Consider the following 25863-nt stretch of genomic DNA (forward strand, 5'->3'; position numbering starts at 1 on the left):
TTTTGTTTTTTTCTCTTGCTGCTTTCCTTCTCCCTCTTAAAATAGGTCACGCGGTGCAAGTTACACCTGGTGCAGCCTCCGCCTCCGATGCAAAAGCAGCTTTTCCTCCCCAGCTCCCGGAGAGCATTGCAACTCTTGGGTTCGGTGGAGCTTCCCGCCCCCGTACGGTGCAGGAAGCTCGCAGACCTTGCAGAGCGCGGCTCTTCACCATGGTCCGCGGAGGGGAGCGGCGGGCAGCCCGCTGTCCAGCCTAGGGCAGCCCGGCTCTGCGCCTGCCTCCTCCCCCTGCCCTCCTCCCCCTGCCCTCCTCCCCCTGCCCTCCTCCCCCTGCCCTCCTCCCCCTGCCCTCCTCCCCCTGCCCTCCTCCCCCTGCCCTCCTCCCCCTGCCCTCTCCGGGGGACCCCGGGAGGAGGGGGCGCGACAGATCGGCTCACTTGCGGAGCGCCTGCGACCGGCGTCTGGCCGCCCGGTGAGTTTCTTTTGTCCTCCCTGTGGCCCAGGGTGACCTGTGTACATTGCAAACTTAGACGTGATCCACGCAGGCAGGCGAGCCTGCCCTGCGGATGGGGACTGCGGAAGGTGCTTCCCTCCCGCTCCCCCGGGCAAACCAGAGCTCCGAGCTGCAGGGGACGTGCTTGGTGTCTTTGAAGGTGAGAATGAATGTCTGCTTTCCTGGAGAGAGAGAGAGAGAGAGAGAGAGAGAGAGAGAGAGAGAGAGAGAGAGAGAGAGAGAGAGAGAGAGAGAGAGAGAGAGTGCGCGCGCGCCGTTTCCTGTAGAAGCTGTCGTTTGGGAACGGATTTTTAACGAGCAGCAGGCGGAGAACTGAGGTGACTGGAAGTCAGAAAGTTGTTTAGAATATTGTTGTTGTTGATCGGAAAGAACTGACTGACACAATCCAAGAGAATGGCTTAAGAAGGTACATCCAAATGGGATGGGAGGATTTGCATAATGTTGGCTAATATGTATGTTTGGGGGTATTGGCTTCTCTCTTGGTGATAAATGTGATAAGCGTGCAGTGCTTCATGGAGAAAGGGGGTGAGGTTACAAATAGAAACATCTGCGCGCACAGCTTCATATGTTCGTTGGCATGTAAATGTGCATGAACAGCTCGAGTGGGCAGAGAGCCAGAATATATGTATATCGTGTTGTGGTTAAGGTTATTGGCAATGTTACAGGCAGCGACTGGCATTTAACCCCTTGTTTCAGCCCATAAAAGTACTATTATTAGCGTGACTTACAATCCTATCGAGTCCTTGAATGGCGTCACCGGCTAATCAATGGTTAATTTGTTCTGAATTTGAGGGGGGGGGGGGGGGATTGTAGATTTTCCTGTCCTTGACAGCTGGCTGAAGATGCGGTGCACCGGACTCAGATCGGCGAGGGTGGCTTTAGAGTCCCCCGAAAGGGAGAGACTTGCCCACCGCCGCCTTCTTTTTTAATATACTTTTATCGATTTCAGAGAGGAAGGCAGAGGGAGAGAGAGACGGGAACATCAATGATGAGAGAGAATCATCCATCAGCTGCCTCCTGCATGCCTGCTACTGGAGAGGAAGCCCTCAGCCCTGGGGACGTGCCCTGACGGGGAATCCAACTGTGGCCTCCTGGCTCAGAGGGCAAAGCTCACGCCTTCCAAAGGAAACCGTGGCGGTGTGGAAGGCGCCTCCCCGCTAAGGAAACCGCGCCAGGGAGGCACTGCATCATGAATGCATTTGGTCAGAACCGAGAAGGGCACTCTTTATAAACTCTTTTGTAGATGAAAAAGAAATCCTCTTTCTACAAAGATTCAATTACTGAAACGACGTTCTTTGGAAATAATTGGTCCTTTTGTGTGTGCTCTTAATATAGCGAAAGCACCAAAGCAGTTCAGAGGTTATAATCAGTTTTATTTATTGGAGGGATGTGAGGTTGAAAATGCCATCGGCATGCTTAACTCTGCCTTGCAATGGAGGGGCAGAGGGCTGCCCCATCAACCTGCAGTCTCTGTCCATGTGTACCTCTGAAGCCAAAACTTATGGTGGTTAAGGACCATAAAGAATGTTTTAAATCTCAGGATATTTCTTTTTTTAAAAAATATATTTTTTATTGATTTCTTACAGAAAGGAAGGCAGAGAGATAGAGAGTTAGAAACATCAATGAAAGAGAAACATCAATTCAGCTGCCTCCTGCACACCCCCTGCTAGGATGTGCCTTCAATCAAGGTACGTGCCCTTGACCGGAATCGAACCCAGGACCTTTCAGTCCGCAGGCTGCCGCTCTATCCACTGAGTCAAACCTGTTTTGGCAGGATATATCTTTTTTTGAATATAGTTTTATTGGTTTCAGAGAGGAAGGAGAAGGAGATAGAAACATCAATGATGAGAGAGAATCATTGATCGGCTGCCTCCTGCACGCCCCACACAGGGAATCGAGCCAGCAACCGCAGCATGTGCCCTGACTCGGAATCGAACCGGGTCCTCCCAGTTCATAGGTTGACGCTCAACCACTGAGCCATGCCAGCCTGGCTCTCAGAGCATTTCTGACAAGTGAATATGTGAATACTTATGTGCATTTCACTTGTGAAGAATTCGTATGCACCTCTGGAAAGCTAGTTTTCAAAATCTGAAACGCATTATGACAGGACTCTGTCACTGCCTGGAAGAAGGCATGAAGGGCAGGGCAGGCTTGGCAATGGACAGGAGCTTAATGTTGGAGGGGCGGGGGGAAGGCTACTAAATCCTGTGTTTGCTGCACGTTGATGTCCTGGATTGTGTTTTAGGTAGGAATTGAGTGAGGCTCTCATTGTCATTTAGCCCTTGGTATAATGCATTGTTGAGATGCGGCTGTCAGAACTTGTCTGTGCAATCTTTTGTCTTTACAAGTAGATAAATTAGGAAATGTTCTGATGAGAGTGGCATGAAAGTATTAAGACTCTGGGGATTTATTTAAGGACAGACTGAAGGAACTATTATAAATAGCAAGCCTAATTCTAGCATAGTTCAGTCCCTGGTAAGATTGAAATTATAGGACTAAGTGACCAGTTGAATGTCCTTCAGTTTTTGCAATTCTCTTCTTTTTTAAAAAGTATCTTTTTATTGATTTCAGAGAGAAAGGGAGAAGGAGAGAGAGAGAGAGAGGGAGGGAGGGAGGGAGAGAGAGAGAGAGAGAGAGAGAGAGAGAGAGAGAGGCATCAATGATGAGAGAGAATTATTGACCGGCTGCCTCCTGCATGCCCACACTAGGGATCGAGTTCACAACCTGGGCATGTGCCCTGACCAGGAATCGAATCATGACCTCCTGGTTCATAAGTCGATGCTCATCTCCCCAAGCCACACCTGCCAGGCACAATTCTCTTCTCTTGATGTCATAAGAGTACATAGCATAGACCTCTGGCCAAGAGGACTCCAAAAGGAGGTGACCTCATTCACTTTGGGTACTTCCCTCCAGCAAGGACTGTGGGCAGGACAGTGTCTTTGAAGAAGGAAATGTGTGTCAATGATGCGAGAACAGTAGGCCTGGGCTGTGATACACATAACCTTTTTTTAGGTTAAGAATTACAGTCTCAGTAGAATTCTTAATTCTTTTGTATAAACTTCTTACCTTGAATTTTTTTTTCAGACTACTTTATTGAATTATAAAAAGGATATTTATAATCAACTTTTTAGCTGACCAGAACCTAGACCATAATTCATTGCCAGCTCTTTGCATTACTGTCTGACTTTAAAACCATATATAGCATTAGCTGTGTTTACTCAATGGTTAGAGCATCAGCCTGTGGACTGAAGGATCACAGGTTCGATTCCAGTCAAGGACATATCCCTTCGTTGCAGGCTTAAGCCCCAGCCACCCCTGGTAGAGACATGTGCGGGAGGCAACCAATCAATGTATCTCTCTCACAACGAAGTTTCTCTCTAAAAATCAATGAAGAAAAAATAAGACTCTGGGGATTTATTTAAGGACAGACTGAAGGAACTAAATAGCAAGTTCCTTGGGTGGGGATTAACAACAACAACAAAAACTATATATATATATATATATATATATATATATATATATATATATATATATTCTATATAGGATAAATGAAAATATACAAAATAAGTACATTTATACCGTTTGACTCTGTCTATTCAAGAGCTTAGAGATGGACTCACTTCTGGAGTCTGGAGCTGAGAACTGCTGAGCCCCACTCGGAGAAGCTGTGACACAGGTCCTGCTGCTCCCACCCTCGGTGGGTTGCCATCTGCGAACATCCAGGCAAGGACATGTGAAGTGTAGGGGTCTCAGGTCCCTACCAGGCTATTGTCCTTAAACCCCATTCATAGTGTATTCTCAGGATGGTACTGTTTAAATCTAACATTATATTTTCATTTGATTCATTGTAAGGGAAAAGAAGAGGTGTTAATATTTCTGTTATAGTAGCTTATTAATGAACTCTAATTTCAGCATCTCCTCCCCACCCCCAATTTTCCTCTTTCATTCATGTCAGCCAACATTCAAGAGAAAAAGCTGGATTTTCCTCCCTTTGGATTATAAGAGTCATGAATTCTTGTCTTTAGCTTTCTGGGGCTAAATTAAAGATTAAGTGGTAGGACACAACTCCTTTTTATGGATCAAAAATCAAAATGACCCTTTGATTTGCTGAGTGGATATGTAATAGAAAAACATCCGCTATCTGCAATGGCCAATGTGCTGAATTAAAGTCAGTAGAGAGAGCACACATTTTTTTTGAAAGCCCAATTTGAGGACAACCAGGAAGACCAGAACTCGAACATCACTGAATGGTTTGTTTATTCGCTGACGCAGGAAATGGAAGCTCTTTTGTACTGGACTTGGTGCGAAGTGTATGGCTCTGCCCTTGAGAGGCCGGTGGTCTGGGGGAGAGAGCAGTAAAGGGTTTTGGTGATTTGAGACGCTTATCTCAGGGTGGAGAACAGTGGCTTTTTCAAAGAGAAAGTGGTGTGTTCTGCCCTGGGGAGGTAAACAGTGGAGTTCATTGAAACACCAGCATTCTACTTCAGGTCTCTATGGATTTGACTAGTCTAGCTCTCTGACATCAGTGGACTCAAACAGTGTTTTTCCTTTTGTGTCTGGCGTATTTCACTGAGTATAATGTCCCCAAGGTTCATCCATGTTGTAGCAGGTGTCAGAGTTTCCTTTCTTTTTACAGCTGAATACTATTTCATTGTATGTACATACCATGCTTTGTTTATTCAATCATTCATTTGTAGATGGATGCTTAAATTGCTCCATTTGGCTATTGTGAATAGTGTTGGTATGAACCTGGGCGTGCAGATATCTCTGTGAGCCCTTGCTTTCAAATCTGATTTTTAAAAAAATATATTTTATTGATTTTGTACAGAGAGGAAGGGAGAGAGATAGAGTTAGAAACATTGATGAGAGAGAGTCATCGATCAGCTGCCTCTTGCACACCCCCTACTGGGGATATGCCCACAACCAAGGTACATGCCCTTGACCGGAATCGAACCCGGGTCCCTTCGGTCCGCAGACCAACGCTCTATCCATTGAGCCAAACCGATTTCGGCTCAAATCTGATTTTTAAACGAAAAAAATTAAAAGTGGAGAGGGAGCTGAAACCAGTTTGGCTCAGTGGAGAGAGTATCCGCCCTTGGACTGAAAGGTCCCAGGTTCGATTCTGGTCAAGGGTATGTACCTTGGTTGGGAGCACATCTCCAGTGAGGGGATGTGCAAGAGGCAGCTGATCGATGTTTCTCTGTCATTGATGTTTCTAACTCTCTATTCCTCTACTTTCCTCTCTGTAAAAAATCAATAAAATATATATTTTTAAAATTAAAAAAATAAATAAAAGTGGAGAGGGAAAAGCATCCTGTTTCCTCTACAGCTGGGGTTGGGTATATCCATCCTGCGGGCCGTATAAGGCCTGAGAAATCATTTGGTCTGGCCTGCCAAGGCATTAGGGGTGAGTTAATTAAATGTTTGACCCAATTAGCAGGCTAATTTTAAAGGTGATACTTTTGTATGGCCTGCGAATGATGTAATAGATGTCCAGTGGCCCATGGCAGACAAAAGTTCCCCCGCTCCTGCTCTCCAAGGTCTTTCTGGTCATACTTCCTCAGCGCAGCACCCTGTCAGACAGGAGTCTTTTCTGGCTCTGCAGTATTCATCAGAAAAAGCAGCTGTTGCAGATGCTATCAACAAACTGCCTGCCCAGTCAGTGTGGCTCAGTGTTTGAACGTTGACCTATGAACCAGGAGGTCACTGTTCAATTCCCAGTCAAGGCACATGTCCGGGTTGTGGGCTCGATCCCACAATTGGGGGCATGCAAGAGGAAGCCAATTGATGATTCTCTGTCATTTTTTTTTAATGTTTTATCTCCCTCTCCTTCTCCCTTCTTCTCTCAAATCAATAAATATACTTATTTTTTTATTTTTTTAAATAAACAAACTGCCTGCTGAACAAAACACCCAGGTTCTCAAATTTCATCCCCACACAAGAAGCTAGTTTCTCTCTCACCAGTATCCTGATGCCTTAGACAGATGTTTCTAAGTGAAAGGCCAGAATCAGGGTCAAGTGAATCATGCAACCCTAGAACTGGGAGGTCAACAGCATGAGTTTAACAACAGAATGAGCCAAAATCGGTTTGTCTCAGTGGATAGAGCATCGGCCTGCGGACTGAAGGGTCCCGGGTTCGACCCCTGTCAGGGGCATGTACTTTGGTTGCGGTCACATCCCCAGTAGGGGATGTGCAAGAGGCAACTGATTGATGATTCTCTCTTATCGATGTTTCTGACTATCTCTCTCTTTTCTGCTCTGTAAAAAAAAAAAAAAAAAAATCAATAAAATATATTTTTTTAAAAACAAAACAGAATGACCAAGGACATCCTGGTCGCACAGGGGACCATGAACTTCCTGGAAACAGGCAACAGAATCAGCATCCACCTGTTGATTTGGCAGCTGAGAGGAAAGGAGACAGACTACAGTGGAATGTGGACCTTCTGATACAAAGCAAAACAGTCTTGATCTGGTTGTGGAAATAGAGATCAGAATGTCAACGTCAAGAATATTAATGTGTCTGAGCTCTATTTAGACAATCCCTTTATGAATATAGAAGCATCAAGCACTTTTATTTCCACTAGGGATTTCCAGTGCTGGCAGGTAATATTGACATACCTGAAACAAATAAGGAATGTGTATTTTTTTCTTTTTTAAATATATATTTTATTGATTTCAGAGAGGAATGAAGAGAGAGAGATAAAAACATCAGTGATGAGAGAGAATCATTGATTGGCTGTCTCCTGCAGGCTCCCTACTGGGGATCGAACCCACAACCCAAGCATGTGCTCTGACTGGGGATTGAACCGTGACCTGGTTCATAGGTCTTCGCTCAATTACTGAGCCATGCCAGCCGGGCCCTCTCTTTAAGTCTCTATGGCAGATGTCAGCCCTCTATGTAGTCAATAAAGAAAACGCATTAATCTCTAACGGTACCCTTGAAGGAACTTGATAACCTTTTAGTCATTAGAAGTAACCAAGCTTCAGAAAATACATCTGCAGAATTTATCTGAGAGCCAAATAGGTAACAAGGAGCTTTGAGGGGGGAAATGGCCCCAACGTGAATATCTTCTGCTTTCCAGGATGAATAGTGTCTGTAAGTCAGCTCTCATCAGACTGCACCTGTATGGGCGAGGACTGAGGGATCAGCAGGCAGGTCCATATGAAAACCTGCACAGGGGTGTTTTAGCAGCTTTATTCATAATTACCAGAAATTGGAACTAGCCAAGATGTTCTTCGGTAGGTGAGTGGATAGATGAGCCACAGTATTTCCATACATTGATTCATCAATGACAACATCTGCCAAGCCACAAAGAGATGAGGAGGAACCTTCATGAACATTAATGAATGAAAGAAATCAATCGGAAAAGGTTAAGTACTGTATGATTTCAACTCTATGACATTCTTTAAAAGGCAGTAAAAAGATCAGTAGTTGCCAGGGTTTTTGAGGGGGAGGCCAGATGAGTAAGTAGAGCACAGGGGATTTTTAGGGCAGTGATACTGGGGATCAAGCCCACAACCCCGGTAGTGCTCTTGACCAGAATCAAACCCAGGACCCTTCAGTCCGCAAAGCCAGCTATTTTTAAAGATATTTTCCTAGCCAAAGTAATTTATAATCTTTTGTTGTATAATTTATCTATTCTACTTGTTAAAATTTGGGCCTTTGGAGATGAATTGACAGTATGTGCCTGCAGAAGCTTTTTATTCTCATTTTGATGATATATTCTGGCTTAAAACTGTTGGGTTTATCTATAGGATACCACATTAGAATGATAGTGAATCTTTAAAAAGCAGAAGCTGGCCGAAACAGGTTTGGCTCAGTGGTAGAGCGCTGGTCTGCGGACTGAAAGGTCCCGGGTTCGATTCCGGTCAAGGGCATGTACGTTGACTACGGACACATCCCCAATAGGGGGAGTGCAGGATGCGGCTGGTCGATGTTTCTCTCTCATCGACGTTTCTGGCTCTCTGTCTCTCTCCCTTCCTCTCTGTAAAAAATCAATAAAATATTTTTTTTTTAATTTTTTTTTTTTTAAAGCAGAAGCTGCCCTAGCTGGTTTGGCTCAATGGATAGAGCATCAGCCTGCAGACTAAAGAGTCCTGGTTTCGGCCAAGTGCACCTGCCAGGGTTATGGGCTCGATCCTCAGTAGGGGGGCATGCAGGAGGCAGCCTATCAATGATTCTCTCTCATCACTGATGTTTCCATCACTCCCTTTCCCTTCCTCTCTGAAATCAATAAAAATATTTTTTAAAATAAAAATAAATAAATAGCAAAAGCTACTAGAAATCCTACCACTTGTGTAGCTAAAAGCAGGTCAACTTAACACTCTGGCTCTTTGTGCTGGATGCAACATGTGCCCTGATTCAATTGTCAGGTTATAAACTTCTAACCACTTTGTTTGGCGTTTTGAATTATTTCCAGTGTGCTGTGTGTTATGACTCATCCATTCAAACAGAAAATTGAAGACTGACTGAATAATTTAAAAATGGAGAGGAAAATTACATTATATTTTGACATGGAAAATTGTATTACAGGTCAATAACAATCACTCATGTGTTTCTACGGGTTTTTGAAAACTTTGTGCAACAGCTACTTTAGAGAAAGCAGTGGCTGACTGACTCCTGTTTTCCTAGCTCCGGTTCTTTAAACTGTGCTGTGATGCGGTGGTGGCCTCTGGGTTTATAGAATTAGCATATATGGATTCTAGTCCTTAGTCCTTAAAAAACTAATAATAGCCAAAGCCAATTTGGCTCAGTGGATAGAGCATCAGCCAGCCTGCGGACTGGAGGGTCCCGGGTTCGATTCCGGTCAAGGGCATGTATGTTGGTTGCAGGCACATTCCCTGTGGGGGGGGTGTGCAGCAGGCAGCTGGTTGATGTTTCTAGCTCTCTGTTCCTCTCCCTTCCTCTCTGTAAAAAATCAATAAAATATATTTTTTAAATAAAAGAAACTAATAATATAGTTTCCTTTCCCTTACTGGTTGGCTCTCAGGTATTTATAAATGAAGCCAATGGCATTGGTTTTCACCAATAGGACACGGAGCTTAAGTGTCATTCCACACGCAGCTGCTATTCTCCTCGGCCCCACCATGTCAGCATGATGTGCTATGTGCCACCTTTCCTATTCCTCACATCATTAATCCTTCATTTGAGAGGCACCTTCGCTGTCGGAGGTTTCTTGTTTGCTGGATGACTATTGGCTTCAGAAAGAGTAGATTCTCCACCAGCAAAATGGCCATCCTGTGGAATTCAATCCACCCGGAGCCGTTGCTATGGAACCTAGCGAGAGAAGCATGTGGCAGGAAAACCCGAGGGACTTGTGATGTTGAGTGGGGTTGTATGGCACTCCATACAAAGGAGAGCGGAGGAGGAGGAAGACAGCAAGGCTTATGGAACCCTCTTGAAAAAGAAGAAAGGAAAGTGTTTAAAGCATGAGGGCAGAAGCAGGGCCTGGGAACGGCTTGCATTTGTGTGTGGTTTTCTGCTTTTATTTAAGGAGGGGAACTTTGTCTCTGCTGACTAAGGAGCAAAGGCCATGGGGAGAGAGACTGAGGGTGAGAAGAGAGTGGACAAGCTACTGACCCGGGAAAGAGATCAGGAGAGATGCTAGCCTTTGAAAGGACCCATAATTCTGAAACAAAAAGGATGTGTTAGCTTATAGGGGGGAAATTGAAGAAGTTCACATGTTCTTAGTGAGGTAGGAGCAGAGATAAGGCATTACATGTTAATATATCTGTCAATAGCTCAGGCTTTCTGGAGAAATGGAGGTAAGTTCAATCCTATATAATAAAACCATAATATGCAAATCGACTGAACACAGGAACGGTGGAACAACCAGTCACTATGAACGTCTGAACCCCTGAGAAGGAGGAAACCAGCGGTGACAGTGGAGATGGGGATTAGGGGAGGGTGGGTGCTGGCGAGTGCCCTGCTGGTCGCCTTCCACAAACCAGCAGTCAGACATTCCCCGAGGGTGCAGGTCAGGCTGAGGGACCCCTCTCCGCCTCACACCCCTTGTGCACGAATTTAGTGCACCGGCCTCTAGTGAAAACAATAAAAGGTTAAGCTTTGGTTTTATATCCATTTGCCCATGTTTGACTATTTTCTCATGCACAAAGCTATGCAACCTCTCATGTTCTAACAATTTAGGAGGCCATCAAACAAAGATGATTGGAGCAGATTATTTGGCCTTATTCAAGTAAAAGTTACTTTTAAAAGCTCATCATTATTGTCATACGGATTATTTTTGCTATTTAATTGCTATTTATTTTAAACATTGTGTTTATTTTTTTAACATTTCCCATTTCAACATTGGAATTGGGGTACATCTTACAGTTGATGGCATACCTTTGACTTTCTTGGTAAAATCACTGCGCATATTATAAGGTAGATGGTGTCTTAGTCAGCATGGGCTGCCATAACCAAAGACTCAGGCAGGATGGCTGAAATGTTACCGAGGACCTCAAGCCCACCTCACCCTAGTTCTTGTCTTGCTTATAGGAATGAATTCAAACTAGGGACAACAAATAGCGGGCAAAGCAAGTGAAGTTTTATTGCAGAAGAAAATACACTCAAATATAATACGAGCAAGCACCTCAGCTGGTCTGAGTGCCCCACATAATGGGGGCCTTAAAAGATCATATATCTATATATCTTTATTCTTTAAGTTTGTAGACTGCCCCAGATGTCCGGGCCATCTGGAAGGGTTTCAAGTCTCACCTTCCTCATTTTTGTGGCTGCCCTGTAAAAAAAAAAAAAAAAACAAAAAAAACTTGATATGTACTCTACTGACCTTGTGCTCTTCTTAGAATTACTTTTAGTTTGGGGCCCTGGTATGAGCTAATGTTCCCTTTTTGTTCCCCTCTAGCCATTGTAAGCAAAATAGGCTTCCTCTTCTTTTCCCCCCAGCCCAGTCTTTCATCTAACTAGCTGCCTACTTTTACAGAAATACTGGAAATTTATTTTCTTACATTTCTGGAAGCTCAAAGACCCAGGTCACGATACCAGTCTATCTGGTTTCTGGTAAGAGCCCTCTCGCTAGCTTTCTCCTGTGTCCCTCACATGAGCTTCCCTCCGGGTGCACATGGAGAGAGCTCTCTGGGGTCTCTTCTTAAAAGTATACTAATCCTATTGGATCAGGGCCCCAGCCTGACAACCTCATTTAACCTTGATTATATGTGTATAGGGTTTATTTCCAAATACAGTTACACTAGAGATTAGAGCTTCAATGTATGAATTTTGAGGAGCGTAAGATTCCACTCATGGAGGTGCACCCTAGTGTTGTATTTCTAACCATTTTAATCCTAACAAGCCATCACCAAGAAATATTTCCATCTTGCAAAAGATTCAGATTAAATCTTTTGTCTTTTTTATTTTTGAATTTTTGAAACTTTCCACCAGATTATGATGAAACCTTGTAAAAGTTAAAAAATGGCATTGATAATATATTCTTAAATTTGAAATAAGAAACTATGTATCATTATAGGCTTATTTTTGGAAAAACAAACACAGTCATAGAGTATGAAAACTGAAAAAAAAATTAAACTTTCCAAAACTGTCTGGTTTATTCTGGGCACAGACTTAATAACTCCTGCTGCTAGGAGAAGTATAATTTACTGACATAAGAAAGCTTAAAATGTCAAGTATAGTCTGATAAAATACATGCAAGCTGTCTGCAAATTAGAACATTCTTTCAACTGATGTATTTCCTACTTCTGTGCAGCTTTCATAATTGTGGCACTTAGAATTGAAAGCTCTGTGTGTGATATAAACATTCAAACCCTCCCCTGGAATTGGTTTTCATAAGTATTAAGCAGGTGTGGGTTGGTACAGACAGTGGAAGGAACTACAAGATCCAAGCTATTAAGAGCTCAGGATAAATGAAACAGAAGTAACACTGAAGTGAACACACAGCAAGGAGGTGGTTTTGAGAGTTCTGGTTAAAAAGCAGAGGCAGCCCTAGCTGGGTTTGTTCAGTGGTTAGAGCATATGTGTTAAACACAAGGCCCTCGGGCCAAATCCGTCCCGCCAGGCCTTGCAATGTGGCCCGCACCGCGCTGTCATCACTGCACTCCACTGCGTTTCCATCACAATGACAGTTTATGACTGTTCAGTAAACCATTCGGCCCTCGATTTAGGCTGGATTTTAGATTTTGGCCCCTTCTCTGATTGAGTTCGACACCCCTAGGTTAGAGCATCGGCCTAAAGACTGAAGGGTCCCGGATTCAATTCTGGTCAAGGGCACATATCTCGGTTGCAGGCTTGACCCCCAGCCCTGGTTGGGGTTCATGTGTGAAGGCAAACACTATTTTTCTCTCACATTTTCTACAATAGCTCCCTATCTCTTCCCCTCTCTCCCACTCTCTGAAAGTCAATGGAAAAATATCCTCGTGTGAGGATTAGCAAAGCAAAACAAAAAGGCAGAGGAGGACAGAGCCAGTGTCCAAGGACTTAGCAGGGGGTCACAGGTGCAGCAAGCCTTTGCCAGCCACCAGATCACGACTCAGAACCAAGAAGGCCCAAGAGTGGTCGGTAGAGAAATCACCCTATTTATCCAAAGCTGACCCTCCTGATGACCCAAAAGTCCATTTCTTCATATTTTAGGTAGGGTTTCAAAAGATTTTGTTACCCTAGCCAGTTTGGCTCAGTAGATTGAGTATTGGCCTGCAGACCAAGGGAATGTGCCCTGTGCAGGAGGCAACCACTTGATGTATTTCTCTCACAGGGATGTTTCTCTGTCTTTTCCTCTCCCTTCCCCTCTCCATACAAATCAGTGGGGAAATACCCTTGGGTGAAGATTAACAACAAAAGATTTCCTTGTCTGGTTTTCTGTTTTAAGCCCAAGGCTAATCAAAAGCAGCAAATGGGACAGCAGAAGAGCCTAAGGAGACAGTGAGAAGTGGTTGCTGACAGCCGGCAGGGCGCCCAGAGCTGCCGCCACTGTCAGGCTGACACTGTCAGGCCACGGGGAGCAGCGTTGCTCTGTAATTCTTGGTCGTGATTTGCCCCTGTGTCATCAAGAAAAAGTGCACTCATTATAGGCTGCCTAGAAAGACCTAAAAGGTATGTGGTACCTAGTAGAAAGATTTTTATAGAAGTGATTAAAATAAATAATACCTTGGTACTGAAAAAAAGGATCCACCTCAGCTATTTCTCATGTCAAATTATGTGGCATGGGCTTTTATTAAAATTGGCCTAAATATTGAGTTCAGTGCCTATGCATTTAGCACGGGTCTCCTCTGACTAATACAAGAGATGGATGGCACACAAGACTGCCGATCCCTCACCCTCCACTCCCGAATGCGGCGGGAGCTCAGAGAGCGGTCTGGCTTCTAGGACTGTGACCAGGAGACTCAGCCCCATGGAGATGGCTGCGCCGCTTTGTTCAGGAGCTGGCGCAGGGGGCAGGTGCACAGCAGAGGGCTACCGCCTCCTGCCCCCACATCAGAGGAGCGAAGAAGGGCTTCCACTACTTTCATTTCCCTGCGTCCATTGCACAGGGTCCCTTTCAATGGTTACATTCTGAGGTTAGAATCCAAAGGCGTTTTATGATCAGGTAGCAATCTCATCAGGACCAATCCCAATGTTTAATGCTCCAGAGGCATGGGAAGTATAGGAAATAAAATTTTAGGTAGTGTGAAAATAAACTTCAAAAGAAATCTTTGCCTTCGGATATGTTTGTATTGAGAGAGAGAGGAAGGGAGAGGGCGAGAGAAGGAGAGAGAGAAACAGAGAAAAACATATACAGGTTGCCTCCCAGCCTAGGTAGGTGCCCTGAAACCTTCTGGTATATTGTGAATGTCCCACGTCCCACGCGGTTCAGGGTTCACGCTCTGGAAGAAGGGTCACACCAAAATGGAAGACGAGACAAGAAACAATAATTTGGAAATATGGGGGGACCAGGCGGGAGCCCAGCTCAAGAGGAAGGACTCAGGTCTTGACATCCTTTTATTCAATTTGGGATACACCTGTAGCCCACAGGCAGGCAATTTCCAGTCACAGGCAGACTATCTTATCAGTAAGGATTTACATGGCTGTCTGGTAGTGAAGTTGCTTCAGCTACCATTGTCTGACTAAACAGTGGGCGCATAGCTAAACTGTGGGTGGGTAGCTTTGACCTTTGCCAGAGGTCAAGGGTCACCAGCCTTCCAGGTCCCTTGTCCACACCTCTCTGCTAGTGAAGCCAACAGGCAGCTTCCGCACTGGTCAGGGCGAAACAGTACACAGAATATTGTCTGGGGAAGCAGAAATGCTCTGTGGGTTTTGTACTAAATACTGCTTACCTCTAGGGTTCTGGGGAAGTCCTTTCCTGTGTTTGTTTTCTCTCTGAAATAATCATCTAAAGATACAAATAGTGCCCTGGAATCTCAGACCCATAAACTAAATGCTAATGTATCGGGATGAGCTATCAGCCAAGGTTTGGGGCACAGGTGTGTTCCATTATGGGACTAGAGAGTGGCAGAGCTGGGACTTGGCCTCAGGACCTTAGCACATCCAGTCCTATTCTTGCCCCCTGCTCCTCCCTGCCAGTTCCACAGGAAGTCTGAACCTCATCCGGCCCCAGGGAAGTGCTTACGCCACAGGTGTTCCTTGTGATAGATTTACCATTAAGGTGACTTCTTCCTGTTGGCATTTGGCCAACTCAGGCCATCTCCATTTAGATTATCTTTAACTTGTCTCCGTTAATGCGCTGTATCTAAGTGAATCCTTCCTCAGTAAAGTGGCTTTTTAACACCGGTCAGTTCCAGGGAAGGGAAAGAAAGCCTTCTGAGTTTTCAATTTTTCTCATTGAGTAAGTATGGAAGCTGTCACTTCCATGGTAGAATGGCAATCGTCAATCCACTTAGAATGCCAGAAGAGCATTAAATACATTTTTTCCAGAACGTTGTCTTTATAGCGATTGTGAATATGAAAGTAGTAACTGGCTCTAAGCTATTAACAGATTTTGAATTTGCGCTCTGGGTGGGTGATTTAGTTGGAGCATCATCCCAAACGTTGAGGGTTTGATTCTCTATCCAATCCCATACCTAGGTTCCAGGTTCAATCCCATTGGGGCCCGTACAGGAGACAGCTGATGGCTGTTTCTCTCACATCTCTCTCTCTTAAAAGAGACAATGATAACGATGAATTTCTATTTTAAATGGGATACTACCCAAATCACAAAAGACACCCATACTAAGAGTAATGGGGGGTCTGCAAAAATGCGTGACTTCACTGGCATGCAGCCTGTTGGACGCGGATGAGGTTAGGAAGGGGAACAGGGTAGGCAGACTTTCCCAGTTTCTGTCGTTTTAACCTAAAAAGCCATGGGCTTGCTCTTTGGAATGGCTGTCACAGGAGGATTTTCCTTTCATATGCAAATATTGGTCCTTTAGCAATTTCTGACTTATTTTGTCATAAAGAGCTAGCATCCCTTCTCATTGATGACCCACATCTCTCCCGGCTCATTAATCTGAGTTCTGAGTTTTTATGGAAGCTATCAGGTTAAGAGCAATCTTAGGGACTTTTTCAAGGTGCGAGCTGATACTCACCTTGACTCAAAGTTCAGCTGCCTCCTCTGCTTGGGGGAGGGAGGGGGGGAGTTGAGGTAGAGGAAGGGGGGCAGGGGAGGGTATTCAGGATGGTAGGACAGGCAGCACAGAAGTTGACCCTGGACTTGCACCCTCACCTCTCCCGGTAGGCCTATTCCAGGAACTACAATTGCTGAGCTGTGGTGGATTTACAACACGCCACTTACTAACCCACTGGCCTGGCCTGACCTGAGAGAAGCAACAGGTCTGCAGCACTTAGGAGTCCTCATGGAGACGCACCTACTCAGCTGCTTACGTGAAACCAGAGCCCTGGCTCTGCTGATGACACCCTCCCTCCTGCGCTCACTGACCGAGCTGTTCTTCTGTGCTCACATAGGCATGTACCTTTGTGTGTTATTGATGTATAAATAAATACACACACACACACACACACACACACACACACTGTACTTTGCTTCTGTGAACAAAGTTGTATGGAAATACTAGTGACAACCAACTACAACAACAAAAACAATTTTCCTCCATTAAGTTTTGTAGCCATCTGTTGTTGTGAAACACAGCAGCCTGTTCTTTTACTGACCTTGAACTTCTGGTCCTGGGATCTGTTTTTTGTGTAAGCCTGTTTCCCCTCTGTTCTCTTTATTTCTAAAGTGGCATTTGATCAACTTTTCTGTTGCACTCGATGCTTCACCTCACACAACAGCAAAGAGAGTGCTTATGGCAGGCACTCACCTCGAGTGCACCTTCTTCCAGCTCACCTCACGGCTCCATGACCCATCCCGTCCCATGCAAGGTACCTCTCAGTCAGCCCGCACTCCACAGTTGGGATCTTATGCCTTAAGATGTCAGTGAAAGAGAAGAGTCGGCTGCCCTGACCTGTTCTTTTCTGACCTTTGCCATGAGCTCCAATGTGTTAGACATTTAGTGCAGCTGCCAATATGAATACTATGCCTCCGATTAGGGTCTTAAAAATATCCAGCCAAGTTTAGGAAGTATTAGCTACAGCCTGGCCGGTGTGGCTCAGTGGTTGAATGCCAACCCATGAACCAGGAGGTCATGGTTCAGTTCCTGGTCAGGGCACAAGCCCAGGTAGCAGGCTCAATCCCCAGGTGAGGGCTTGCTGGAGGCAGCCAATCAATGATTCCTTCTCATCAATGATGTTTCTATCTCTCCCTCCCTCTCACTTCCTTTCTGAAATCAGCCAAAATATATTTTTTAAAGTATTAGCTACAGAAAATTATGATTTCTTTTGGAACCGGAAGTAGGAATTGGCACCAGAGCTTTGTATTAGACTGGGTGCTGTCAGTCACTTAGCAATTTTCCAAGCTCAGTCTGTGCGGAGGACTGGGTTGGGGACTGAGAGAAGAAATTCCTATCTGATATAGGCTATGAGTGCATTAAAGCTATGGTGTGCTTTTGGGGATGTTAAAGCACATTTTATATGAAAATCAGAGCCTTAAGGAGAAAGGGTAATTTCTTTATATCTGAGAAAAAGCAACAGATACCTAGAGAAGCTCAGTGACCTGTCTAAGGTCACTGCCAGTGACAGTCAAGGGCCGGGTGTTTCTCTCCCTGGACAGTGTTTTTGGATCAGAACAAAATGTTCTGAGTTCTACCTTTGAAGTTTTCTTTGTGAGCTCTAAGACATTTTATTGGTAGTTCCATTTTTAAGTTGTGTGTTTTGCTTTTTTATTTTTATTTTTTATTTTTAAATATTTTTTAATTGATTTGAGAGAGGAAGGGAGAGGGAAAAATAGAGACTTCAATGAGGAGAGAGAATCATGGATTGGCCACCCCTCTGCGCACCCCCCCACTGGGGATGGAGCCCACCAACCCGGGCATAGTCCCTGACCGGGAATCAAACCGGGACCTCCTGGTTTACAGGTCGACGCTCAATCACGGAGCCACACTGGCTGGGCAGGTATGTTCTATGGATGGACTGTGAAGGAAAACCTCTCCTGTGTGTGCTCTCAGTATCCCTGCTGCACTTCGGACACGCTCATCGGCTGTGTGGGGTTCCCCTGGCAACAGCCCCCTCCTCAGGGGCTGTGTAAAGGTCACCTCATTAACATAAACTCACATGAAGTAAAAAGGGACTTGTTGTTTATTAATAGCAAAAGACACTCACTTCACCTTTCTGCTCCGGAGCTGTTTCAGGACCTGGGGGTAGAAACAAAACATCACACGGGATGATGGCCCGATGGCTCTTACAGAGCGAATCCCAAGGGTTTTAGGAGCGATGTGCCCGGAACAGTGGACAAAGGTCAAATATGTACTTCTTTTTGTAAATCATGTCACACTGAATATTGTACAGCTCTCATGGATAACATGCCAACATGCACAAGAAAAATATGAAGAAGCCTCCACTGACAAAGATGACTAAACAAGGAAATAGCGCAAGAAAAGCAGAAAATGGATATTGCTAAGAATTTCAGAAAGAGAGTTTTGCCAAGTTCAGCTACTGATTTCCCTTCTGGATATATTTGCACATGATTATAACTTTTACATATCCCAAGCATATTTTCATAAACACATTGTGTGTGTGTGTGTGTGTGTGTTTTTATGTTTCAATGTTTCCTGTCTGTTCATCTAATGATGATTGGGCACCTGCTGTGGGCCAGGCGATGTTCAAAGAGGTGGGTGCCTACATCAGTGAACCCAGAACACTCCATTTCATGGTGTTTACAAACTATCTGGGGGGAGACAGATAATAACCAAGTCTAGCAGGATGTTGAAGTGGAATTCTTTCTTGTTTTCATTGTTTTGCGCACCGTAGTGCAAGAACATGGCAAAACTGGTCAGCACACAGTCAGGGAAAATGGAAACCACCCTAGCTAAGTTGACAAGAAACGTATAAACAGTGGTCGGCAAACTGCGGCTCACGAGCCACATGCGGCTCTTTGGCCCCTTGAGTTTTTAGCAAAGGCCAGCTTAGGAGTGCCCTAATTAAGTTAATAACAATGTGCCTACCTATATAGATTAAGTTTAAAAAATTTGGCTCTCAAAAGAAATTTCAGTTGTTGTCCTGTTGCTATTTGGCTCTGTTGACTAATGAATTTGCCTGGTATAAGGAGTTGGCTCAACAGGTATTACAGGACTGAAAATGCAGAGGGAACAAAGGAGAGTCAGACAACAGAGTCAGTTTTGTCACCCCGTGTTTGGAAACAAAGGGAACAGGTATCAGAACCTATTTGTTTGGATGGGAGTCTCCGAGTGTAGACCCGGACTTAAGAGAAGGGGACGGTGGCCGGCTAGTGCGGACTTAGGGAGCGCACCTCACCTCCGAGGGGTCCGGGGAGTGGGGACACAGATCTCTGGGCTGGGGTGCTGCTTGGCCAGGCAGGTATCTCATGCAGATGTGCAGAAGGGCTGGTTCTGGCAACGTGGGAAGCCTAGGGAACCAACTGCTACTGGAAACTAATGCTGCTGCCTGGGCGAAGGGGTGTTGCCGGGTAACTGGCAGGAACAGGAAGCAACCAGAAAGGGGCTGGCCCCTTCTTTCCATTTCCCCACCCCCCCCTTTCTGGCCTTCCAGGCTCCCTCTGATGGGCCCTGCTGGCAAGTAGGAAATGTTTGCAGAGCCCTCACCCCCACAACACAAAGCAGTGTGGAAGGACCATAATGGCCATGGGCCCAAAGACAGCAGGGCCAATTACTCTTACGTTCTGAAATTTGCTAGAATAACCGACAGGACTTCAGGAGAGCCTGAAATTGGTTGTTTTTTAAAATTGTGCTCAAATATACAAAACATGAAATTTACTCCCAAACTCAGCTCTTCAATCCAGTGTTGGTTTGTGACCATGTTTTCATCAATCTGTAGTGGAATGAGAAAATTAAAGAAGGTTTCGCCGGTTTTCATAAAGCTAAATTTTACTCCCCTTTAAAGGACTTCTTTAAAGTTTGAAATTATGGCCTTCCAACTTTTGTCGGGGTAAATTGTCCATTCATCTGTGTTCTAATGGGGACAGTAAATTATAGGTTTTAAGTGAGTGTGTGTGCGTGTGCGTGAGAGAGAGAGAGAGAGAGAGAGAGAGAGAGAGAGAGAGAGAGAGAGAGATGGTCTAGCCTTTGGTAAAGAATCAGCTGGTCCCTCTTGTTCTCCAAATATCCCTTTGAAAATTTGGGGGTCTGTGAAATCCATAAGACAGAGAAGTCCTGGACTACTAGGTTAGGGCCTGAATTCTGGGTGAGGAAATGGGGAAGCGATGGGAGACACATCAGAGGAGAAAGACACAGGTGGCATCTATAGGACAAGATGCCTGACCGTCCAGATTTTACTGCACTTTGTGTGCACATGACTCTGTACCTCAAATGTACAATCAGGCATTTTTATCAATAATCCCATGGGCAGCTTTTTGGGCTCAATTGTATTAGAAACACTTTATGACATACACTAATAGATAATCGATCCTTGCCTTTCTCCCTTCATTCCATTCTTAGAAAAGCATCACTCCATAACAATGGACATTGTACCCCACAGTGATACCGCTGAGGGATGCTCAGTGTTACATTTTCATTTATCTTGAATCTCATCTGTTTCATTTCCTCATTCTTTTCTAGCCTTCTCTCATCCACAAAGTCACAATGACTTGTAATCGCGTTCCAATGAATAGGCTCTCCCGTGGAGGAGCCACCTTTGATAACTCTCACCATCAACATTGTGCTGAGAGTTCTGGTTTTTTATGTTTTGTATTTGCCTCCCATCACCACCTGCTCTGCCATGCAAGATGGTGTCACCTTCATTTCCTTCATTTAGATTTTAAAGATGATACTCCCAAGTGAATTCAATTTAGGGCATATAGTGCTTGAACTTTTCAAGAAACACAAAATATTTGGCTTGGGAGGGGGGTGAGGGGAATATTTGACCCCCTTCCTCTTAGGGTAAACTCTACTCATTTCTTTCCACTTTCTTTCAATATATGTTTACTTTAGAGTAACCTGTTAGTTCTATTGGAAATCTAGAAAGGGTCATATTGTCCCAGTGCCACATGTTTTACTGTGTTGAAGTCCTGAGTGTGTTCTACGCATAAGATTTCAATCAGAAATGCCAGGTGTTCCTTCCTTACCATTTCTCCTATAATCTCTCCGTTGCATCATTAAGGAGTTCTGTGTAACATAGGGAATATTCATTAGAGCAGTACCCTCATTTAGAGGGAATAATACTCAGAGACAATTATTAAGGCTAATATTGCATGCTAGCTCTCCTTTTCTATCAAAAACTCATATACTTGCTACCTACTCCTGCCATTTTTGCCATTCTTCTTCTGCATTGCTATTGCATTAGTTGTAGCTTCTTGAGAGTGGGGACCACCCATCTTTTACCCAGTAGGTTCTACCTTTACCTGACTTACTCTGCTATCTCCTGAGCTTCAACTTGGATAGAAGCCTGTCAGGGCAGCTCATTCATTGAGGCACTGAAGGCTGACGGGAAGGCGCCCAGACAGTGCTGGCTGGTGACAGTGGAGCGCTGAGGTCAGACCAGGGAAGAGTGATTGCAAATGAGAGCCTTTAGTTGCAGGGAGAGGCACAAGGTTCAATAAACGAACATGCTTTCTCTATGATTAGAGAAGCTCTGAAAGTGCATGAGGAAAGATGAGTTCCTTTGACTAACAGCTCTTTCAAGACTCTTCTTCTTTTTTGTAATATGTTTTTATTCATTTCAGAGAGGAAAGGAAAGGGAGAGAGATAGAAGCATCAATAATGATGAGAGAGAATCATTGATGGGTTGCCTCCTGCACCTCCCCTACTGGGATCGAGCCTACAACCCAGGCATGTGCTCTGACTGGGAATGTTAACCATGATCACTTGGTTCATAGATGGACGCTCAACCACTGAGCAACATCAGCTGGGCAGGATCCTTCTTAAATATTCTTCCTACAAAGCCACGCTTTGCAGTTCTCAGGGGTGCTGATTATATGCCTGCATATAATTGAGAGATGATTGGGATTTAAATATTCCAAAGACAGAGGGCTTTTCAGAGCATACTCAGATCACTGATTCTTAAACAGGGGCCCAGATTGGGGTGGAATGGGGGACAGGAGGAAGCTGGGGAAAGCCACACGCACCCCACCATCTTGAGAATCACTGTACCTAGTAAGAGGTACAGTTTGTGGCGGTGAGGTGCACACACAAAGGATATGCAGTCTACAAAAATGGTTGAGCACATTAAGGTTTATTTGCCTCATTGACAGATGAGGAATCTGTCCCGAGGTGTCACAGAATGGCCTTTTCCTACCACACCAGGCAGCTCTTCACATCCCATTTTGTACCCCTGAGACCTCCGCCTTGCAAAGTGCTTTTTGACCATTGCAGGTCCAATTTTTAAAAAATTTTTAGTAACTAAGAGCTTTTTGATGCGTTTCAATGCAGACCCCACTCTGTTACGAAAAATGCGAAAAGTAAATGTGAGCAAGAAGAACAGGAGAACTTGTCAGAGTGACATGGAAGTAGCTGATAACAGGAACACATACTGAGCAGTCACTGGGACAATTTAGCACAATTTAGTAATATTGTCTCAAATAGGTAGTACATTTAATTAAGCCACCGAATTCCAAGTTGACTCTGTGTGCTTGTCATTTTTCCAGGGACAAGATGAAACCATTCAATTTAATTTTAGGGAAAAGTACAGCACATCTTACAGAAAGCTTAGGAATTAAGTTCAGAAACTGCTCTTGGAGTTCTGGCGTATTCCACAGATCTTAACAGTTCGCTCTCATCCCTTCTTCTCTGGATAACGTATGGATACGTCCGGAGGTGAACCTGGGCTGCAGCGGGCTCCATGTTTTTATTATGTCAGATAATACTTACTCTTTGTTTGTTTTTTTCCTAATAGGACCTGGGTCCCCTGCAGAGCGGCTCATCCTGTGAAGGAATCTCTACTTGATGTCACTCTACCACTTTTCACGTACACTGCACATCGAGAAGGTCGTGAGCAACAGCAGTCACTCTGTGAGGGTGGGAACTGCCGTGATTCACAAAGAGAAGAGAAGAGGTAGTTTTCCTGTAATCACAAGATGACTCAGGTTAGTTGCTTTCAGCTATTCCTACAATTTAAGTAAACTGAGGTTTTTGGCCATGTCCATGTTCAGTAACCCTAATTAATCCCAATTCCTATAACTTTAAGTTTATGACCATGATATAAAGTTGGAATTTATTTTTACACTAGGTATAAAAAAAGAATTTGAAAATAGTTGTACAGAAAAAGTTAAAATTACAAGAAAATACAGTACTTACGTGTTTTTTTTTGTGTGTTTTTTTTTAGTGCAAAATGCTTGTCTAGGACTTTAAAAACATTGCTAAATAATACTTTATTATTATACAAAAAGTTTGCCATGTACTATAATTTGTACTTGAAAGTAATTATGTAGATGTTACATTTGAAGAAACACCTATTAAAAGCTAAAAAACAAAAACAAAACAACTATTATTTAATGATCCTATCTAATAAAGAGGGGAATATGCTAATTGATCATCACACACTCACAAAGATGGCAGCACCCACAGCCAATAAGGAGGGAATATGCTAATTGACTATCAAAGATGGTGGCACCCATAGCCACTAGATGGTGGCGCCCAGTCCCCTCAGCCCCACTGGGGAAGCAAGCATGCAGCATGGCCAGATTTGCCCCTAGGTGGGTCCAGCCACTCTGTGCGCCTGTCTCTGGAGTCCCCCAGTCCTCTCAGCCCCCTAGCCACCCAGGGCCAGCCTGAGATGCAGGCAAGCCTCCAATGGCGGCTGCCTAGCCACCCAGGGCCACCTGAGGGAGCCAGCCAATGCGTATGCTGCTGGCAGTGGCAGCAGCAGAGGTATGATGGAGGGGTCACCTTCCCCTGGTCACCAGATCACCTCCTGCTCTGAGGGCTCCCAGACTGTGAGGGGGGCAGTCTGGGCTGAGGGACGCCCCCCTCCAGTGCATGAATTTTAAGTAAATTCTTTGAAGTGTCCTGACTAACTTGTATTTTTACTTTAGAATTATAGTTTACATCTTTAAAATGTAGAACAGAGTTTTGTTCCCTCATTTTAAATACTGTGTCCTCTGCGGTGTTTGTAGTAGGAGAACAATTTAAATTTTTTTAGTGATAAAAGTGTGGCTGTTGCATGCCTAGGGGATAGCTCTAACACAGGCCTCTACTGGGGCAGGAAATCTGTTGTCTGGCAGAGGATGCTCAGGAAACAGCTCATTGAGCCACTGATTCTAATTCTACAGTTAATTACTGAGTGACTGCCCTGGGTTCAGTTCCTTCCTTCCAGGATCTTCTAATCTAGTTGGGGACATATACAGAGTATAGAGTTCAAGTTGGTATCAGGAGAAATGCCCTGAGAGTGACAGAGATAATAAACACGCAGCACACAAAATTACTGGGAGAGATGTTTGTAGCTATAGTTACCCACGAAGTCTTCATGGAGGAGGAGGAAGCTGTGCTAGGCTTGGATGGCCAGGTGAGACTGTGGAGGGGGTAGGTGATAGGAGAGCATTTCGGATGAGAGAGAACCGCCTGCTGACTTCAGTGAAGACCTCAGTGAGGAGCGACAGAGGAGTTTATTAGCTCTCTGAATCGGGAAAGGTAAGGAGTGGCTCACAAGACTTCAAGGACTAGTCTCAGGGACCCGAAGCAGGACACTGTACTGCCATGTTTTGTTTTGTTTTTTCCTCTCCATTTGTCTCTTACTCTGTTTGCTCCCCTGACTTCATTTTCTTCACTTTTTTTTTTAAAGTATATTTTATTGATTTGTTACAGAGAGGAAGGGAGAGAGATAGAGAGATAGAAACGTCAATGAGAGAGAAACATTGACCAGCCGCCTCCTGCACACCCCTTACCGGAGATGTGCCCGCAACCAATGTACATGCCCTTGACCGGAATCGAACCCGGGACCTTTCAGTCCCCAAGCCGACGCTCTATCCACTGAGCCAAACTGGTTTTGGCTCATTTTCTTCACCTTAAAGACAGGCCTTTTCCCTGTGGAAGTAAATGGCCAGTGGCAGTCTGACCTTTATGCCTTTCCTACTCTGTGATGCCGGAGGCAAGGCCAACATTTCTTTGGCTCTACACTGAGCTATCTTGAGGAAAGGCTCTGATTGGCTCAGCTTTTATCACCTGGCCACACTTGAACCAGTGATTGTGTCCAGAAATATAGGATGCCATGATTGGCCAGGGCTAGGTCATGCGCCCACCCAGGAAAGGCAAGACACAAATTATCAGAAGGGGGAAGGTGAATTTGGTTGGATAAATAAAGACAATAGATATTCTAGCCTACTCAGAGTTAGATATACCTAAAGTGATATTTTAATATTGTAAATCTAACCATGTTGCCCCCCAACTCACCTACCAACTTAAAACCTCTTTCTATTGCTCTTTAAAAAAAACTCCTATTTGGATGAACTGTTGAACCAAATAGATCCAGAGACATAGAAGCGTGAAACAGACTGTCTAACTTCAGGGGAAGGCAGGGGAGGGTGGGTGAGTGGGAAGTGATCAAGCAAAGAGCTTGTAGGCATATATGCATAACCCATGGACACAGACAGTATGGTGGTGAAGGCCTGAAAGAGGTCAATGGGGGTGGGATTGGGGGGGAATATATGTAATACTTTCAACAATAAAGACTTCAAAAAGAAAAAAAACCTACAAATTGGGTCTTCAGATTTTCAGTGCATTATTGTATCTGACTTCTCCTTACCTTTCAAATTATTTTCCCTTCTCTCATGACTCACAAGGCATCAGCTACAGGGGTCCAGAATTGGACTGCACAGAGATTTGGAAGCCTGGCTACACCAAACCCTCTCACCCTAGCTTCTCCTTGAACCCTGCACTTTTTAAAAATATAT

The 25863-nt window shown here is 44.5% G+C and overlaps 1 protein-coding gene across 4 annotated transcripts in view; it reads left to right on the forward strand.

Annotated features, from left to right (window-relative positions):
* Positions 1–362: 362 nt before the first annotated feature.
* TRMT9B (tRNA methyltransferase 9B (putative)) overlaps positions 363–25863 on the forward strand; it is a 37543-nt gene continuing 12042 nt past the window's right edge. The window contains exons 1-2 of one of the 4 annotated variants that reach the window (XM_045588915.1): positions 363–469; positions 22872–23061. The gene's annotated coding sequence lies outside the window, so the exon portion shown is untranslated. Of the gene's footprint in view, positions 651–780; positions 918–22871; positions 23062–25863 lie in introns of those variants that run through there. The other 3 variants (XM_036457703.2, XM_045588916.1, XM_045588914.1) reach the window with 3 other exon arrangements.

The sequence above is a fragment of the Pipistrellus kuhlii genome, unplaced genomic scaffold (genome assembly GCF_014108245.1).
Source record: "Pipistrellus kuhlii isolate mPipKuh1 unplaced genomic scaffold, mPipKuh1.p scaffold_m20_p_3, whole genome shotgun sequence".
Lineage (NCBI taxonomy): Eukaryota > Metazoa > Chordata > Mammalia > Chiroptera > Vespertilionidae > Pipistrellus > Pipistrellus kuhlii.